Source organism: Symsagittifera roscoffensis, chromosome 1 (genome assembly GCF_963678635.1).
Source record: "Symsagittifera roscoffensis chromosome 1, txSymRosc1.1, whole genome shotgun sequence".
Taxonomy (NCBI): domain Eukaryota; kingdom Metazoa; phylum Xenacoelomorpha; order Acoela; family Convolutidae; genus Symsagittifera; species Symsagittifera roscoffensis.
Window position 1 is genome coordinate 43,032,872 of NC_087062.1, and position 21,212 is coordinate 43,054,083.

Consider the following 21,212-nt stretch of genomic DNA (forward strand, 5'->3'; position numbering starts at 1 on the left):
GACAAATCAGTCGTGATTCAAACATGAAAAATTGAGAAAGGTATCCCAGTGTCCCAGTGTTAAAAAAAACGAATGAAGTCTGCGAACATGCTTAAATTTTATTCAAGCCCTGAAATTTTAATTCCATTGTAGTAAATAAGCTTTTCAGTTTTTTAAGCATCGTCTTGGAAATAAAATTTTCAAAAAAATTGCAAAAAATCTTGAATTTTTTTGATTTTGCCATTTTTTTAGTCATTTATTTACAAAATGAATGTCAAATAGACCTATTTTTTTTTATTACTGTCGAATATAGCAGAGTTCTACTTTTCGCTCAACGACACTAATTTGGAAAAAAAACTTCTTTTTCTGGAGTTTGTTTCGAGAATATGTTTGCAACATTTTGGGTTACTTGTACAGCATTCGGCTATCTTTGTTATAGTATATGGATACATTCAATAGCATTATACCCATATAAATGCTATACTGCTTTTAAAATTTCAGACAACTATTAGTCTGTATGCTACATAAAGTTTGGCTCGACATTGCGAATCTAATTCTTGCAAAATACTGTGAAAAAAGTGCTCATTTGATAGCATTTTGGCATATAGAGTTGACAGTAAAATAGTATGTGCTTATAAGGTGGCTCATGTTCCAGGATTGTCAAGCGGCCATGAGGCAGATGCTCCGATGTATGACTTCTTATCTCCAGGTTGCATGTTCAAATTTGGCACATAGCAGAAGATTTTATAAGGCTTAGTTTTAACTTTGTCGTTTTTTTAAACCGGCTGAGAGCTGTTTTTGACGTTTTTTTTCGCGTGTTTGCGTTGTGCAGATTTTCCGCTGTGTTACGCTTCCAATAAGCGAGCGTTTTTAGATCGGAGCTGACTTTGTTTCAGAATCATTAGGTTTTCTTGAAAATGTACTTTACTGTAATGTAACTCTGTGAAATGGAAACTTTTTTTTTCTAATTTTTTTTGAAAGAAAACAAAACTGCTCGTATCAGGGCAAAGCCCTGATTGTTCCGACTGCCTTTTAAGGTTTAATGGAGCAGTAATGACATAAAAAATTTGAATGCAATAAAAAAATGAATTTTTTTTCCAAAATTTGAAATTTTTTTTTTGAAAATCATCCCCACCACACGCCAAATAAAATACAAAAGGATAGATTTCGTTCTTTTTTTACAAATCAATTATGGCAAATAAGCTTCTTTCAACCAATTTGGAACGATTTTAGGACGGATTAACTTTCCGCTTACGCGTTAATAGCGCAAATAAATCGAGCGTTAATTGTCCCAAATTGGCCAAAATGGCAAGCTGTAAACCCCCATAACTTCACAAAAAATGATCACAGGTGATATATCTTTTCAAATTTGAGCTCAGGACAACAAAAACTCATGCTTGACAAAGTTAGATTCTTTTGTATCAATTCGTTCTCGCCTATTCACAACTTTTTACTCGATATATCTAAAGGTTTTGATTTGAAACTTCAGGGCAAACATTTAGTTGTTAGTGATTGAGTTTCTTAGAAAGAAATATGCTTGAGTATTTAGAATTTAGAGGGATTGAAGACTAACTACTCTTAGCTTTGATCTTACAATTTTAACAAGGAAATGACAAAATGATTTAAATTTTCCACTCAATCTTTGATTGATAAAATTGACGCTCGAGAATTCAAAAAACTAACAATATATAAAATGTACATTTCAAATCAATTGTTAATATACACACGCACAAAAATTGTGATTTTTTTAATTTAAGATCTCTTTTTATATTAAAAAGTTTATACACATTAACAGGTTCATTAGAACTAGCAAAATTTTACCCCGTATCTAACAAGTTTTTTTTTGTGTTTCTGTGAAAAAATGCTTTCTGTCCATTCAAAACTTCTGGCCCAATTTTTTTGCTATTGATACAAAAAAACGGATAACTTTTGTACCGGAAAAAACCCAACAAATCAAGCTTTTGTTGTTTTAAAAAATTGTTGTCTGCGGGAATGAACAAATTATGTGATTTTTGTTGTTTTTTACATTTTAAAAAATTTTACGACAAAATGTTTTCGAATGTTTTAAAATGTTTTCGACGTGGTTTTGACAAAAAAAAACAGGTCGAATCCAATTGAATTTTAAAATTTTGACATGTTTGAAATGGTTTTGCCGCAAGTTCAAGGAAAATTTAATCCTAACTGCAATAGTGCAAACGACAAAATTAAAGGTGCTTCACTGAAGGAAAAAACGCAAATAATCTTTTTATTATAAAGATAAGTAAAAAGAACTACACAAAATTTTGTATCTTGATAACGTAATTATAACACATGCCGCAATAAAATAGAAACACATTCTCCTAGCTATGCCCCAAATGTGAAAATATAGATTCCTCTCGCAGCTAGCACCTCTGTCTTCAAAACGGGAAATGCATCTTTCCACGTAGTGACTGATGATCATTACAATGAGCTACATCACTTTTTTTCTGAACTGAATAATTTTGATACGCTCACATCATTAGGTTGAAGAATACGTGCTTTTTTTTAATAAAAGTTTACAGATCAACAAACGAGGTTAATTTACCCGGGTTTACCTCCATAGACCAAAAAAGCTAATCATACAAATTTCATACATTTTGCTAAAATGGTGTCGTCGAATTTTCGAAAAAGCTTTTTCTTGTTTTGGCATAAAATTCGGTGTATCGTACTAAATAAAAAAGAAAAAATATTGTCAAAAAATGTTAATCATAATGCTAATCATACAAAAAATGCTAATTGTTTTTTGAAATTTCCCCAAAATTTTTTAAAATATTTTTCATTCAACCCCAAATTGATTTTCGTACTCAAACAAACCTTTTTTGAAAAAAAAATTTTGCATGCAAAATTTAATTTTTTGTGTGTATAACGTAGTCCTGGATATACTAGTATTGAATTTTTTTCCTTTTCTCTTCATCATGAAAAAATACTAATCATAGACCTTTCATGCAATTTTCTGTACTTATGGAATTGCATGAAAAGTGTTTGACTAGCATTTTTCCATATTTGAAATTTGTATGACTAGCATTTTTGGTCAACCCGGGCATTTTAAGCTGTTCTAACCAAAATTAGCATTGTTAAATTTGAGTTAAATATAAGAGTTGTTTGTATCATTCATCAAAATTGAATGAGAGTATCAATGATTGAGAGTGTCGTTGAAATTGATTTTTTACCGAGCAAAATTAACTTCTAGAAAAATGAAACAAAAGTGAAACAAATGATTGCTTTTTCTTTTCAAATGTACATCTATCCAACTTGGAGCAAAAACAGATCACATTTCACGGACCTTATCTTTTCTCAGGGACTCGACCACACGCCGACCCAAAGGATCCCCTCTTTGTACTATTTGAGATATCCATTTTTGGCTGATTACCCTAAAATTTTTTCTAATGGCGCTTTTGGCTCCAATATATACTAACTTTCATGGGGGAGCGCGCAGAATTTTCCAAAAAGGGCCTGAAAACGCCCTTTTTGGCTTGTTTTCAAAGTTTTGCCTGCGGCGCAGAAATTTTGGCTAAAGCAGGGTCTTTGTAGTGCTTTGTGTGGGAGAGCTCAGAAAAGCAATTTGGTCGATCTAAAAAAAAGGTCGACAAAAAATTCGAAATTTTTTTTTAAAATCCCCCCACCCTCAAGAAGATCCTAGATCCGCCCCTGATCTTACTGTTTTTATTGACTCAGATGGGGTAGAAAGGAATTAAAAAATGCAAATTTTTCTCTTTATTTAATCACAAGATTTTTTATTAATCGCCTATCGATTATTTTAAAAATTGACAAAACCTTGTTTGAATACGTTATTAAAACTTTGAATATTACGTTCCAATTCTTTTATTTTCGAAAAAAGACCGAGTTAAGGTTTGAGACGATAGATCTAAGTATAGTTTCTTGAATCAAAATTTCACAAATTTTTTGATAAGCAAGTTTTTTGTATTTCGCCGAGTGAATTTGTACGTTTTGAGCTACCATGAAAGTGAGTGATCACTCAAGAAGTCAGAAATGGATCAAGACAATGTGCCGATGAAGGGAAGAAAAATAATGATCTGTTTCGCACTTTTTTTTAGCAGCTGTTCTGAAACCTACACGTACGATGAAAAAATATACTTTTTTTATTTAAGTTCATTGAAAGGTTATTTGGAGAAATAGTGGGAGGAAATAGAGAAACATTTCTTTCATTTGAATAAAAATTTCTTCAAAAGAAAAAAAAAGAAGTATTACAAAATTTAATTTCAAAATTGAACGTAGTGGTACTTTTGAGTTATTTGGAAATTTTCAGCTTTTCTTGAAGTAGCACGCGATAAAACAAATTGCACCATGTTTTTTTTGAAATATGGAATATTAAAGGGCTTATTATGACTTGAGGGAGTTTGAATCAGTTTCTGCAAAGTACATTTGATTCAATGTTACTGCTCTTAGTATAGTTAATCTATAATATCATCCTCCTTTGATAATTCGATTTAAAGGAAATCACGGTCAAAAATCGAAGTGATGCTCGCAAAAGAAAAACATCGCAAAAGTTATCCAGTCCAATTCAACCGAAAATTTGCAACTTGAATCATTTTTCTCGTCATTGTTCCTAAAACAATAAATGTGATCGATATCATTCACAGCCATTTAAGTTTGGCCGCAATAAAATCAACCATTAAAAACTTTAGAAAAATAATGGCAAAGTTCCAAATAAAAATTTATAAAATGTGAATGGCACTAATTGAGTGTTTACTGCTACTTAAATATACCAAATTTAAAGTTTTTTGATAAAAATTCGGAAAATTACGTGATTGTTTTGTTTCGAATTGAACAAATAGGACCTAAATTACATATCTGATATTCAGGCCCTATTTGTTTGTAACAATAGCAAATTAAGAGCAATGTAGATGGGATGAAATCTTTCTACATTTTTGAGATTTTTCGAAGAGTTTTATTGTATCAGTTAAGTTATATGAGTTTTCTTAAGTATAAAAAAATTACAGAAAATTGATTGATTTTGACTGGGACTCAAAAGCAAAAACTTTGAATTTGAATATGAAATCATTCAGGTGATAAATGAAAATGAGTAAGAAGATATATAACTTCATTTACGTCTCAATAACATCAAAGACGTACAAAAGATATCGACTAAGAGTGCCATCAGAAACAATGCTGAAGAGTAAACTGTTGCCTTTGAAGTATTTACAGAAAAACTTAATGGAAAACCAGTCTAGTTGATGTTCTGAAAATTGTTTAAGGTTATCCGGAATAAAGTGATTCGCACTGGGAGAATTAAAACACTGAGGAATTATTTTGCCACGATTGCTGTTTGCAACAAAGGTAATATTCTAAGAGAATTGGCGCGCGTTACTCTCCGTGTAACAAAAGGTTCAAGATTAAAGCTGCCAATTGGTGGGTTCTTTCCATTAGTTGTAAAAAAAAGTTTGTCCTAAATACAACCGAAGACAGTGTTAATTTCATATGACGCAAGAATTTCGGATACATGATAAAATTTTCGCTCAATAATAATGGCTTTAATTCAATTAAGAAGGATTTCAATGTTGCCCCATAAGATATAAGTCCCTTTGAAAACAATCGTTTGACAGATACGTGGTAAAGTTTGTAAAGGGACGATTTTGAGAACACACTTCTTTCTAAATAACAGCTCATCGACTTTCATTAAAAAAAAAATTTCTGTCAATCCGATAGTCAAAATTCAGTTTATTTTGCTTTCCATTCTGAAATTATTAAAAACAGATACTCCTTCTGAAGTAAAATTGCCGATTTAAAAGCTATCGTTGTCACAAGCTCAACCAAATTTCAATATTTGACTTTTTTCAATAATACGCAATTTAGTTTCGGTGCAGCAATACGACATATGGTTTAATTTAGACTGAAACGTGCAATAATTGGAAACAGTGTCTTCAGCATCCACTTATGTTTGATCATCTGAACACGAAGCAAGGTTTCCGTCATTGGATGAAAGTAAATCGTTAATATAAATCAAAAAAGAAAATGACTTAAAACAGATACTTGAGACACCCGTCTTTTAGACTCATTTTTTTCTGAATTATTCTCAACTGGTTACACATGTTATTGTTTTTTTTTGTTAGAAAAATTTCCATTGAGCTTAAAATTATAACCGGTTAATCATATCTTTCCATTGTTTCTATTAAAATTCTGCGTTCAATTGTATCAAACGCTTTCTTGAAATCATTGAAACAAGAACGGCTGAATCAATTTTTATCAATGCTCTCACTTATGAAGTCGGCAATGGTTACTATTGCTTGATCCCAGGATCAATTTTTCTCTGAAACCGAATTGTTAATCATTGGTAATTGTGGTTTTTAAGGCGAATCGGGATAAACGTTCAAGCAAAATGTTTTCGAAAATCTTCTTGATTGAAGATAAAAAACTTAAGAGTCTATCATTATCCAGGTTGTCCTTCACATCATCTCTATGCAAAAGGAGTGTTTTCGATATTCTTAGAAAATCTGGAAAAACGTCGTGCCTGACGCACTGATTAAAAAAAGCCAAGTGATCAGCTATAACTGGTGCAGCTAGTTTGAGCATTTGATTGGAGAACCACTTATGACCAAAATATTTTGTATTGCTCAGATCTTCAATGGTGCGGTGTAATTCATTTTTATCAGTATCGAAAAGAACAAAAAAACTGTTGTTTGCCTTGAGTTTTGGATTGATGTCTGCTTCTCTATACTCTCACTAAGTATTTCGCCTACGGTCGCAAAGTGCTGATTGAAGACGTTCACGTCATAGAAAAATTATCTGAGTTTCTTTTTAGCGCAAAAAGGATTGAATGCATGAAATAATTCCGTTGAATTAGACTTTTTCAATGATCGAACCATAAAATTTGATTTTTCTGAGACACGTTTCTCTGTTTACCACATTTCTCGAAATTTTTTTAAATTTTCAATGTTTGAGCGCTTTAATCACCTTTAATGCAGTCTGTTTTGCTTATTCATTAGGTTTTTGATTCTCGTGGTTATCCAACGCTTTTTACTTAAACTGCTCTTCAGAGTTTTTATAGGACAAAACTAACCAAATTGTTTCCGCAAAACTCCACAAAGATTGGTAATGGAAGCGTTTAATTTCACATCGCTTAAGCAATTCAATTTGTGATTCAAGCTTAAGAGAAATTTCAACTTAACCTCGTCATCGTTCAAAGGGCTGAGTTATTTCGTAAAAGCTGGTTAAGTTTTGAATTTTCACATAAATCTAAACTAATTGTACTCTCCAAAGCATAGTGATTACTTATACGACAGGTATTTGTATTCACTTTTAGAAAACTACTGGACATCTAATGATCGATGCAAGAACTTGACATTGCACAAACGCTTGTAGGTGAATAAATTTTAATCATTAAATCAAACAACTCCAAAAATAGTTTCTACTCGAAAGTTTTTCGAATATTTTTTGACAGAATTTCAAGGTTCAAATCAGCTATCAAAATCAGTTCACCTTCTAATCTCTTGAATTCAAACTGAATATTTTCTAGCTCTTCCGAAAAGATAACAAAAGGCATCGAGGGCGCCGATAGACTTTACATGCAGTTTGATTCGGTATTTTCAAAACAAAATGTTCGATATCAACTTCAAAAAATTGAACAGCTATAATGCAACCTAACATAATATCTGCTTGTTTTACCGCTGTATATGAACAGAATCCAACCTGTTTACTAAAAATGACTTGCTACTAAATTTTTTGAGCTTTAACCAACTTTTTTCAGCTTTGACGGCTATAATACAACCAAATTTTTTGGCCTCTAATAATTTTTTCTGGAAAAGTATTTTTTTGCTACTGCATCTTAGGATCAAGACAAAGCACGTCCACATTTTTAAAAACAAAAAAATTATTAAAAATAATACTGGCACTTGAGACACTGCAACATCGATTTTAATTAATTCCAATGAAACATCGATTTTAACTAATTTCAACTCCTCGCAAAACTTTGCGGAATAGCGAGCAAGAACAAGATCAGTATTTATGCTTATTAATATGTGCAATTCGAATCACGGTAAAGCGGTAATTGATGTAATAGTTCTTTTTTTCAGAACCGAGCAAGGAAGTCACGCAAAGGACTGACATGTAGGTTGTTTTTCTTAGTTAACATTCTGTTTTGTAACTTTTCTAAGAAATTGGGTGTACCGTCTAAGAGTAAATTTTTAAACTAAGACTACTTTTTTTGACCGTAAGCCATTCGCATTTGTGTGTTTCAGTAAAGTTTTGTTTTCACAGCAGGAGTTTTGTGCAACGTTTTTTTTTTAATTTTTGATAGTCTTCACCGGCAGGTAATGTCAAATTGAAATGACTCAAAAATTCAGTACTTCAGGTCTGAAGAAAAAACTTTGAATTACTCTAAGCAATTATGAGACATTTGAGATATTTTAAAAAGAAAAACTTTTAGAACAGAGCAATTTGAAAGTTTGAAAAAAAATTTTGTCAAGAATTCAGAACTTGATTTCGTATCTAGAAAAAAAAAAATTGTAGTTCTCTTAAAACATTATCATTTTGCTATTTGAGAGGGGTGATTTGTCATTTGTTTTCCAGTTAGCTTGCATTTGAATTATTTTTGGAAGTATAAAAATAAAATGTATATATGCGTAAACATAGCCAATCGAAGATTGGAAAAGAGTAACGAACGCAAGTAAAGATTAAAAAAACACTGACTTTGTTGAAAAAATCTCAATTTTCGAAATTCAAAAAAAAATAGATGCTCGTTAAGTTTTTTGAATTTTTAGATTGGCGCTTTTTTGATAACTTGAACCCAACTAGAGAAAAACTGGATGAATAAGTTAAGTTTTTATTCCGTTGAAAATCATAAAAATTCAGTTCCATTTTCGAAACTGTAAGTTGTTCACATGTTTTAGCGCTATTTCCACGTTCGTATTTGGAGATTGCTATTTACGTCAAGTTCGTCACTATATATATATTTACACTGTAATTTTTAAAACAAATTTACCTGTCACATCGTTTGATTTCCAGTCCAGAAGCTTTTAGCGCTTCAAAATTTGTATTATCCATCAGTGCATGACCTTCTACATTGCCTTTTGGTTTGTATAAACATACCAGAAAAGTATTTGCACATCTTGGTACAAGTGTTGTGCCGCAACCAAAGTGCGTTGTGTTTTTCCACACCATCTTAAACATTCAGACAAAATGCTTTAAAATTTTAATAAGGCTTGAACCAAGGAGTCTTGCAAAGAAGCCGGTTGTTTTTTTTTATCTGTACACAAATGGTTTTTTTATCCTAAGCTGCGAAATGTAGCCGCATCCATGAAATTCTTGTGTCCAATTGGGCCGGGTCATCGGAATATGTCATGTCGAGTGATATATCATATCAAAACCCATTCAGTCGTGATTCAAACGAACTTGGAAAACTTTGAAAATTTTTTCTTAGTGTTGATTAAAAAAGGTATGAAACAGTTTGAAATGCCTAACTTGACCCCTACGAGTTTTCTTTAAGCATCAGTCAGATTCGGATGCATAAAAGTTCATGGTGGACAAAAAACTAATTCTCATTCTTTCGAGTGTGGTCGAATAACAAATCCTTTAAACAAGGTTGTTCAACATAGGTAACGAATATTGAAATATCTTTGAAATAACTTAGGTAGCGATAGGACTGCTTACGACCTGGGTGAACGATCCATATAAATCAACAGACTGATTCGCACTACAAGAGTCGAATGGTGCTACTTCTCCGGGGAACTCATACTGATGGTAGGCGCCAAACCAGCGTTCACCTGCTTGAGTAGCTTCGCCTGCTAGATAATTTGATGGCCTGTCACTGAGAAGTGCTGTATTCCATCCTGAAAATGTTAAAAAATTAAACAGTTTAATAAGATTTATTCTTCAGCACACAACATGAAACTATCCACTGAGATGTGTACAGATACTCAAAATGGGATATAGAAATTTTACTTCCTTGTTTTTTACTTCATTCATGGACGAATCAAAACGTAATTGTCCAGTGGAAGCAATTCAACTTTCAATGACAAAAATGAGAAGAAATTTTTACACAAAAACCGACATGAGTGGTGCATTTAAAAACAAGAGATGAACAATTCCAACAATACGAAGAAAATATACTATTCTATGGACCAGCAGCAATTTGAATGTTTACAAGTAAAATTTTCCAGCTCTTCAACTTTGACTATTGTTAACGCATTTCCCTATTTTGTATCAATAAACCTGATTCCACAACGAATTCGATGATATGCAACGCCAAAACTATTGGAACTTTGGATATCAAAATTCGGAATTTTTGACATATCAGTTATCGATAATTGTACATAACTTATAAAACAAGAACTAGTCACACTAAGCTATTTAATTGAACCCTAAACTTCAATGACTAATCTATCAGATGAAAGCTGGACTAGACCCTCCCAGGATTTTCTCTATTGTTTAGCTTACTGTTTTTAAAGACTTCATCTTGAATGGTCACATTTTTTTGAAAATGTTTCCTTATGCATATAAATCACTACCTTACAAAACGATTTTCAACCAAAAATTAAAACAACTTTCACAAAGTTTCACAATCCACCACCAAAAGAAATTGTAACCCGACAAAATCAACTGCATTTTACGGTCTAATCAAAAATCAGGTTATAAAGATTGTTGCCATCAATCAAATAAATAAGGATGTCACTCACAACAAAGTGTGTATAAAACTCAGAACAAGTTTGCTCGTACCAGGGCGAAGCCTTGATTGTTCCGACTGCCTTTTAGGGTTTATGGAGCAGTAATGAAATGGAAAAATTAAATGAAATAAAACAAAATGAAAAATTTTTTTTCTAAAATTTGAAATTTGATATGAAAATCATCCCCCACACGCCATATAAGTACAAAGTGATAAATTTTGCTTCCAGTAACAAATCAATTCTGGCAAATAAGCTTCCTTCAACCAATTTGTAATGAGTTCGAAGACGGATTAAATCTCCGCTTACACGTTAATAGCGCGAAATTTATCGCGCGTTAGTTGTCCCAAATTGGCCAAAATGGCAATATTTAAACCCCATAACTTTACGAAAAATGATCACAGGTAAGAAAGCTTTTCAAACTTGAGCTCAAAACAACAATACTTTTTATAATGATAAAAGAAAATTCCGTCAAAAATGGCTAGTTAAAAAGTCGAAATTTGTCTGAAGAAAAAAAACCCACCCCGAGCACAAATATTCCGTTACTTTCGTATCGAAAGTCGGAACAATAAAAAAAATTTCAGACCAAAACTCAAAATCAATTCAATTCAAAATTCAAACCAGAATTCTAGGATAAAGCCATCAAAAGATAATTAAAAATTGCTAGCTAAATAGAAATTGACAACATCAAACAACAGAACTTCTCACAGAATTTACTTATCAAATAATCATTTAAGAAAACAAATAATTCATTATCCATTAAAAAAAATTTTCTTTCTACCCTTAAAACGCGTTACGTGAATTAACACAACTAATTTTGCTTACCAGTTAACACGTAAAACTATTATCAGAAGAAAAATGATAAAATGCAAAAAAAACTGGCTAATGAGTTAATGTCTATCGCTTTCTCTTTAACCCCATCCCCCTTTTGCAAATGAATAAAGATGGTTAAAGAGAGGAAAAAAATCCGCATATACTTAACCATTGATTCAGCTTTTTAGGGGTGGTTATTTTGGTTCTGTGACATTCTATCCTATTCCAATCTACCCTGTGCTAATCTACCCTATACTATTCTATCCTACACACAAATCTACCCTATACCAATCTACCCTATACCATTCTACCCTATAATTAACGCAATTAAAACTTACCCCGTTCTCTTGAAGAATCCGAGACAGTATATTTCCGAACAAATCAAAGAACCATTAATTGTGATCAAAGAATAATTGACGCATGTGAACAAAATATCGAAGCAACGTAAGACTTGCTTGTTCAAAATGGAATTGAGTTCAAAGCATGAAGGAACAGAAATTTTAATCCAATTTTGCTATATAAATGCGTTGCGGCTGTTTCTTAAACAAACAAAATACATATCACATCAAGTCGACATAGCTCAGCGGATAATGCATGTGTTTTGAAATCAAAAGTTCGAAAGATCAAATCACCAAGAAGTCAAATTTTGAATGAAATTCGAAAACTACTGAGGGGTTTGACTAGTTGATCACATAAGGAGAGGTAGACCCCCAGTACCAGGCCAAGGCGGTAATGGGGGCGGGCTGAGAGAGAAGGTAAATTTTTTTTGATATTGGCCTCTGTTACCTCCCAAAATATCAGCCCTCTACGGCCACGGTAGCCTCGAAAAATGAATTTTTTTTTAGAAATTAAATTGAATTTTTGAAAAATTTAAAAAATTTGTTAAAATAAACAGAGTTAGGAATGACTTAGTTGCGCGAGAGAATACAAATATACTAAAATAGAATCTTTGTTAAAATTGTTGCAAATGTTTTTCACTTTCTCATTCAATTCCCTGTACTTCTTGCGACTGGGGTTGCTGTTTCCCCCCATTGCTTTCAATATATTGAATTTTTGATTGGCAGCATCTAATTTGAATTGTTCTAGAAAGGTGTGAACGGATGGGTGGTTTTCTTTGAAAAGAGTAGCAACGCCAAGATGCCAGCCTTCTACAGAATTTGTTGTCCTTATTAACCCAGCAGCTGCTTCTTCGGAATGATTCCAAAGTTTTACTGGAAAGAGAGGGTCGCGAGAATTCCTTCCGATGGTTTCGCCTTTGATGTAGATGCGCTGGAAGTATGAGACAAATTGAGATCGTGATTAGTTTTGTACAGTCGTTTTAGGCCCACTTCATTTATTTTCCGGTTCAGCGCTTGACATAAATGAAAATAGCAGACTTTCAGCAACGCTCCGGTATGATGACAAGCGAAAGCGTTTTGTGCTGCACGTTCAAAATTGAGGAGAATGCGGTGACGCTCGGTGTTTTCGGTGATGGCTGATAATCCCTTCAGTAATTTTTTGTAAGTGTGCTCTAGTTTGTTTGGCAACAATGCATAAATGCAGGATAAAACCCAGCGAGTTGAATGTGGATGGTTTAAAGATGATAAAATTGAGTAGGACAAATTTTGAACGTTCTATCGCGCAGCCACACATCTCGATGCAATGTCAAACTCTGGATATTGTCGCGATCTCCAAAACTCAACACCCTTTCTGGATCTTCAATGCCGCTATCGAAGACTCAAAAATTCTCGTGTTGCTTTGGTACTTCAAAATGTCTGTCGCCAATGGGAGGCAATGTGGGTCTCTCATTTACCTTCTGTCGATTGAGGGCCCGATAAATCGCCGTCCGGCAAGAATGAGCTAATCGGACGGCTTTTTTTCGCACACAGACTGCAGGCCGTTTGCTATAACTATGCTGTTGACTGGTACTTGCTGAATTTTTGTGTCCTGTTTCATTTTCTGCGCGAGAAGCCTTGCATCTGAGCGACCAGGAAATACTTTGTGCGTGTGTTCATTTCTACAGGAAATAAGAGCGTTATCTCGGGTAATTGCTGTCGTTTTGCGTTTATGGGACCCCCACCTTGAACACTTCCAGTGAATGTTTCCATTCTTTGTTTGCTGTTTTTTTTTGTAAAGTCGTGGCCACCGATTACAATCGTTCTCCGATGCTGTTGAGATAGACCCCAAGAAGTTTGACTCACTTTGGTAAATGTTATTCCAATGAAAATTGATATGATGATGTAGTTTTGGTTTAATTTTTGTACGTGATTTTGAAAAATGGGGATTAAAACCTGTTAATTGAGACAAACTTCAGATTTTGAGGTTTAAATTGCCAGTTAGTCTTTAGAACAATATCCTTAAGCGAAAGACTTAAATTGAGTTCGAAAATTTAGACTCAAATGAATTAACACGTGCTGTTATCTTTCCGATTCTAATTAGGACTTTGAAAGATTACATTAATTATGCGCCAAATCGACACAGTTTAAACTGGTATATAGGGAAGACTAGTTTAGGGTAGATTAGTATAGGGTAGATTAGTATAGGGTAGATTGGTATAGGGTAGATTGGTATGTAGGGTATAATGGCATAGGGTAGAATGGTATAGGGTAGTTTGGAATAGGGTAGACTTTCGTGCCACCGTTATTTTGTACAAGGTACCACAATTGGGAAAAGGGGATGGTTAGGTATAACATAATATAGTTGGGGAGCTTTGTTGGGTACCATAACATAGGTGGTATTAAAGATATCCTAAATTTTGACGATATCTGCCTGACATGTCGCAGGGACTGTAAGGGTGTGAGTTGGAGATGGTACACGTCTCCGGAAGTGAAGTCGGGAATGTGCAGTACTTGCTCTTGCATGGTGACCGGAACAACCACATCAGGTAACTTGCCAGTAAATCACTTTCTTTATTACTTTTCATGTTAAACAAACAGAACAACACGAAAAACTAAAAAAAAACTTGAAACTAACCAAAAAGCCTCCCAAAACGAAAAAAGTCTTCAGTCGCAAGAAAATTTTGGGCATTTATGCCACAATCTGAAAATTTAGAGTAACAAGATTATAGTCAAGGGAATCAAGATCCTCTGTAATCAGTGAAGCTTCAAAGGAAACATTCAAATGAATTACTCATTGTTCCGACTTTCGATACGAAAGTAACGGAATATTTGTGCTCGGGGTGAGTTTTTGTTCCGATTTTCGATACGAAAGTAACGGAATATTTGTGCTCGGGTTGGGTTTTTTCTTCAGACAACGTTTTAACTAGCCATTTTGACAAAAAATTTTTATATCATTCAAAAGGTATTGTTGACTTGAGCTCAAACTTGAAAAGATATTTCACCTGTGATCATTTTTCGTAAAGTTATGGGGGTTTAAGGATTGCCATTTCGGCCAATTTGGGACAATTAACTCGCGATATTAACGTGTAAGCGGAGACTCAATCCGTCTTGAAATTATTTCAAATTGGTGGAAATTAGCTTGTTTGCCATAATTGATTTGTTACAAGGAGCGAAATCTATCTTTTTCTACTTTATATGGGGTGGGGGGATGATTTTCATAAGAAGTTTCAAATTTTAGAAACAAAAAGAATTTTCATTTTATTTTAAAAAATCTAACTTTTTGATGTTATTACTTCTCCATAAACCTTAAAAGGCAGTCGGAACATTCAGGGCTTCCCCCTGATACGAGCAGCCTTGTTTCAAATTTAGGACGTAATTGCTCTCAGTCAGTGCATAAATTTTTCAGTTCACGTGAAACAAATCTTGACCAATCCGATACAAAAATCCATCACGTACTCAAACACACCTACGTCGAAGCAAGCCAGCACCAATTTGGATCAATTTTTAAGACGGATTAAATCTCCGCGCCTTAATTGTCCCAAATTGGCCAAAATGGCAATCTTGGTTTTCAGTCTATTCAATTTCACTTTTTCGTTCAAAATAAGGACCTCTGTTCAAACCGAGAAATTTCAGAATTTACCGAGCTTCCTTAGAAATTATTTTCTGAGAAACATGTTTCCCTTCCTCTCCAATGCAAAACTTGCATGAGTAGTATTTTTTTATAGACTTAGTTCATGGAATTGTATGATTAGCATTTTTGGTCTGTGGAGCTCAAACCGGGAGGACTGCCTTTTAAGAACTTTGGAGCAGTATTACTATGAAAAAAAATGTAATTGATTTTTTGATTTTTGATTTTAAATAAAATTCTGTGGAGCTCAAACCGGGAGGACTGCCTTTTAAGGACTTTGGAGCAGTATTACTATGAAAAAAAATGTAATTGATTTTTTGATTTTTGATTTTTAAATAAAATTTGACTTTTTTTTGTAAAAATCATACCTCCACACGCCATATAAAGCACAAAATGATAGATTTCGCCTCTAGTAACAAATATTTATAGCCAATAAGCTTCTTTGACCAATTTGGAAATTTGGAATCACTTCTAGGACGGATTAAATCTCCGCTTACGCGTTAATAGATCGAAATATATCGCGCGTTAAACATCTTTTTACGAATCTTCTTCATACAAGAGTATAATTTAACCAATCCCCAAACACACTTTGTACTCCAAGCAGTACATTCGATATCACTACAAAAAATAGACTCAAAAGGCTATTTACTCACCCACTTTGATTGCTATAAAAATAAACAAAAACTTCCATATTCATGCTTCCATATGAGAGGATGACTGAGTACAACGCCACTGAATAGAATAGTTTCACAGGTGGAAAAAGTGAGTACTTTTCGACCATCTAAGTTTTGAAAGAAAATGTATGATCCAAGCAAATATAGCTCTCATGACACTTTCCGATCTAATGAAGCTATTCCCTTTGAAAACCTGTGAATGAAAAACAGAACGCGAGAATACAAACAACAGTAGAATACAAAATACAATCAAATCCACATTGAAAATGAAGTAAGACAAGACATCTATCGAAAATTTTCGAACATCTTTTTTCTTGTTTTTTTTTGGTTTCTTACTTTGAAAATAATTACATGTAAGTTTTTAAATCATTCAAAATTTATCAATAACTTATATCGTTTTTACAGTTTGCGATCATTAAAAATTACTTGAAAGTGAATAAATGTAATTTTTTTAAACCATTGAAAATTGATAAATTTTTTGCAATCAGATCACGTTCATATGGAATAGATAACCCGTTTTCAAGGGTCTAATGATACCTAGGAAATAATAGTATTCGTAGGAGCAGAAATTGCACGAATCTACCCGGCCAAAAAACCTGGACAAACAGACGCTGTAATTATCTGAAATTAGCCTATGGAATAGCAATTCATACTCATTTAAAAAAAACACTTCGTTTGAATTTATAATGCTTAAAAAACTCCGTCTAACCGTTTTTAGTGTAATTTTTTGATTTTTAAATTGAGATCGAAAAACTTGTAGGAACAAAAATTAGAAACAAAAGTAATAGGAAATACTTTTCCTGCCATTATGACTATTATAAAAAATTTTAATCCAATTCTTATGAATTTTGAATTTTTGGTCATCAGTATGATTGTTATTTTATTGAAAAAAAATTATCGATTTTCTAGATTGTTATGATTAATGGTTGTAAAAGTTATTATCTCAATTGAAACAAAATTTGCACCGTCTATGCCAATGATTTTGATTCTCTTGGTGATTTTGACTTCGATCTTGATTTTTATTTTCATTAAGATTATGATGATTATTATGACTATTATAATCATTAAAAAATATGAAAATTATTATGTCAATTTTCAACAAAAATTATCAGCTGAGAAACTTTTTTAAATATTATCTTTACTAACCAAACAATTTCATACTTTTCGGGATTTTGTCGAGGGGAACGTTTTGGCAAGTATACTTGTTTTCAATCAAGATATGACTGGCAATTATGTCACCATTGTTGGCTGAAACGCAGAAAAGAAATCAAACTACAGGACATGTAAGGATATTTGATAAAAGCTATTCGACATAAATTACTTACGAAATTTTTTCCATGTAATGAAAGACGGCTCAAATTTTTATACGTTCCAATTTTAGCTAACTTTTTGTGCTCGTTTTATTTTTTTCCGCCTCTGCAAAAAAAATTTCGTTCAAGTTAATCGATTGCTATAAAAATTGACATACCAACTGAATAAACAAACAATTTTGTCTTCATAATTAACCTCGTAAAACCATTATTTACACCATAAAATTGATGCTCTTGTGAGAGGGGGGGGGGGGGAGGGGTTAGAATACTTTATTTTTTGAAATTGGGTTAGGGCATGACCTACATTGTTGACTGCTTTTATGTGCTTTTTGTAGTAAGCCAAAACTAATAGGATTGAATGGATATCCATACAGAATTTAGTTTTCAATCGGAGTTAGGTGTTATAAAATGTAGTTTGCTTTCCATGAAAATTAAACTAGTAGTTATCGAAATACTGCAGTTGGGATCTTTTTTTTTGGGAAACTCTGGGACAAAATTAAACGTTTCTCTGAAGTTCATTTTTTGTACATCAATTGCTTAATATTACGATTGCTATGTCATTTTTCATCAAAAACTATCAGCTGACAACAAATTTTGAATAATATCTTTGCTAACCAAACAATTTCATGCTTTTCGGGATATACTAGTTGGCTTGGCGTATAGGTGACGGGCAGCACTGTTACAGGACTGCAATATTCAAACCTGCTTTTTATCTCTAATCTGCATTAAAATTGCACTATACACAGTCTGATGCCTTAGTTTGGGTGGTTTGGGCGATTTGAGAGATTTTTTCTGTTGGTTCTCTTCTCTGTCATCAAGCCTGGCATCATGTTGCTATAGTTCTAGAAAAAATAATGCCGCGCTGTGCTAGAGTGGGCTGCATGCGATTGCTCACCTATCAAGTTCTTTCTTTTTTTTTCAGCCCGCTGAATATTTTAAAAAATTTTGGAACGTTAAAAAAATTGCTCGACGGTTTTGTTAGATAATCTTCCATGCCCGCTGTCTTCTCGAGAAGGGATCCCAATTTGAGGTTGTTCGCCTCTTTTGAAGCAAAATTTGAGCGGTTTGAGTGGTTGTTTTAGACGATTGCGCTCAAAATCTTGCTTCAAAATGAGCGGTTTGAGCGATTTTTGAACGGTTTATCTAAAAAAACCGCTCAAAAACCGCGCAAAATTTGAATGATTTTGAGCCGTTTATCTAAAAAAAACCGCTCAAAACCGTTCAAATCTTGCGCGGTTTTTGAGCGGTTTTTTAGATAAAGAGTTGAAAAACCGCTCAAACCGCTCATTCTGAAGCAAGATTTTGAGCGTAATTGTCTAAAAAAACCACTCAAACCGCTCAAATCTTGCTTCAATTTAGGTGAAAAATCTCGACTCGGGTTGCTCTCAGTATCGAGGTTTGGAACATTCGAACTCAATCATGAAGCCGTCGAGTAGTTCAATGGCAGCCGCAAATGTTAAGTTCTCATTGAGAACTCCGTTGAAGCTTGTTATTGATTTTAGCAAGTCGAGGTGGAAATGTACTAGAACGATGATTTGTTTGCCCTTTTTTTCAAGGATATGTGACAATTTTGGAGTTTCAAAAATATTCAACTTAGTACTGCGTACCGTGTAAAAATTGATTAATGGTAGACAGATGAAACGTTAAGCAATTGCAGCAGCAGTCATTTTTTTTGAAGTTTGTTGTCTATTAAAGAGTTTACGCTTTTGGGGACATTTGGCAGTGAAGGTCTAAAGTGGATGTTACTGATTTTTGCATTTAACTTTTCCTTTTTGAATGTTTTGTAAGGCATTTTAAAATTACATCGGCACTTTTTTGTTTCTTTTGGATGTTTTCTCGAATTTGATATAAAGCTCAATGGTTTTAGTTTCAATCAACAATAATTTCGCCTAAACTACAAGCAAAACGAGCCAATTTACTCATTTGAAGCAAGGCTTTAAATGCATAGTTGTAACATAGGTTAATTCTATGCAACTCTGAACCATCTATTATCATACCAACAAACTTGATTTGAATTTTCAGGTCAGAATCATTGATTAACAAAAGTTCCATCATTCAGGGCTCAGTATATTATCAGAGAAAACAATTCAGAGATTTTTTTTCTCAAAAAAAAACAAGGTATTTCGTAAATTAGGCTAACATAATCAACATATATGAAAAATCCATACGAACGGTTTATTCCATCAGACAGACAGTTGAACTCCGGAAAAATACAATTTGCTCAAAACTTGTGAAATACTTTTGTCGTCTTGTTGCTTGTGAAATTTTTTTGTTGTACATGCAAACACAAGTGCTGAAGTTTTGAGAGCATCTCGAAACTTCGTTTAACAAATGAAAAAGCCAAGCTATGGTTTGTCGGCATTTTCAGCAGCTGCTTGAATGATTTTTTAAATTTAATTGTATATAAAAAGTATTTTTAAAAGTGGACTTTTAAAAATGTATTTAGGAAGCGTGTTTAGTTAACTACCCATTGATACCAAACTCAAGAGAATCGGTTTGGTAGGGAAAAAATTTCCGTATTTTCAAAATGCGCTTAATTTACGTAACACCTTCTACAAGCTGGTCTAAAAAGATGTTTCAACTGAAACTTTGCTCAGAAAATTAAATCATACCTCATTACGTTTTTAGCAATCCAAGATAAAAATTTCCTGAAAAAGAAAATGCTGAACCATGTTTGAACAAAAACTAATCCTTACGCATTTGATTTTTCAAATTTTCTACTTTCAGTTTACTGTTAAGCTCCCAAATCATGCTACCCAGGACTAGTTTCGAGGTTACAACTTTCGTGTACTCAGGGTTGAAGGGGCAACTTTGAAAAATTTTGAAACTTTTTGTCACCATGAGAAAATGCATGTCATACAATTCTGAAAATTAAAAACTGTATGACTCGTGTTCCTTTCTTCCCATTTATTCTGGCAATACTTCGATATTCATGCGAAATTAACAAAATTTGTTTAAAAAATTCCGATTGCTGGTGGTTTTTTTCAATACATTTAAATGAGGATTTTTCTGTGTGGAGCTCAATTAAATGTGCAGTCTATAAAAAAGTTCGGAATTTATAGACGACCCTGAAAAGAGAAAATATACAAGATATCACGGCGTTGAAACTTGAAACAAGAAAGCTTAAAGTTTTTCACGGGTTGACAAAACAAAGAAGAATGTGCAACTAGAATGTGCAACAAGTTGAGCGACGTTCAGCTTCGGCCGGAGTGAGAAAGAAATTCTTAAAATCACTAAAAGGTCATCTACTATTCAAAAATTTGACATAGCATGTTTTTCTCATTTTTCTCTGAAAAGGTTCAAATAATTTTTGTTAATGTTTGTGAAATTTTATGTTGAGCAAAAAAAAGGTAAATTTTGTTACAATCAACGAAGCCCTATCAGCCACTATGCAAAGCAAAATCCTAGAAAAGAGATCCTTAATCTTAGGATTTTGTGAGCGAAAGAAGTTTTTCACCCAAAAAGCAGTAGACACCCTTCTTATGATCTCACTAAGCTTAGATTAATAACAAGGGTACGATACAAATTTCTTTCAAATTCCATTTTTTGGTGTCCCAATTATTGGTCCTGGTTAATTGTGTGAATCGTGTTAATTTTTTTATGCTTTTCAGGCAAATGAATTTTTGACTTAGTTGAAATTAGTTAGTGAAAGTTGAATTGACTTTTATGGTATTTTGACAGCGTAGCTTAACTGACAATTTTGACAATTTTAAGAGCGTAGCTTAACTGTGGGCAGCAGTAAACTATTTCGACAACTCTTGCTATTTTTTATGGGAAAAGGCAGAAATTCAAATCACTCTCCAAAGTCGGTGGCCATTTCTGGGCAAATTAAAGCAAATGATAAATTTGTCAAATCT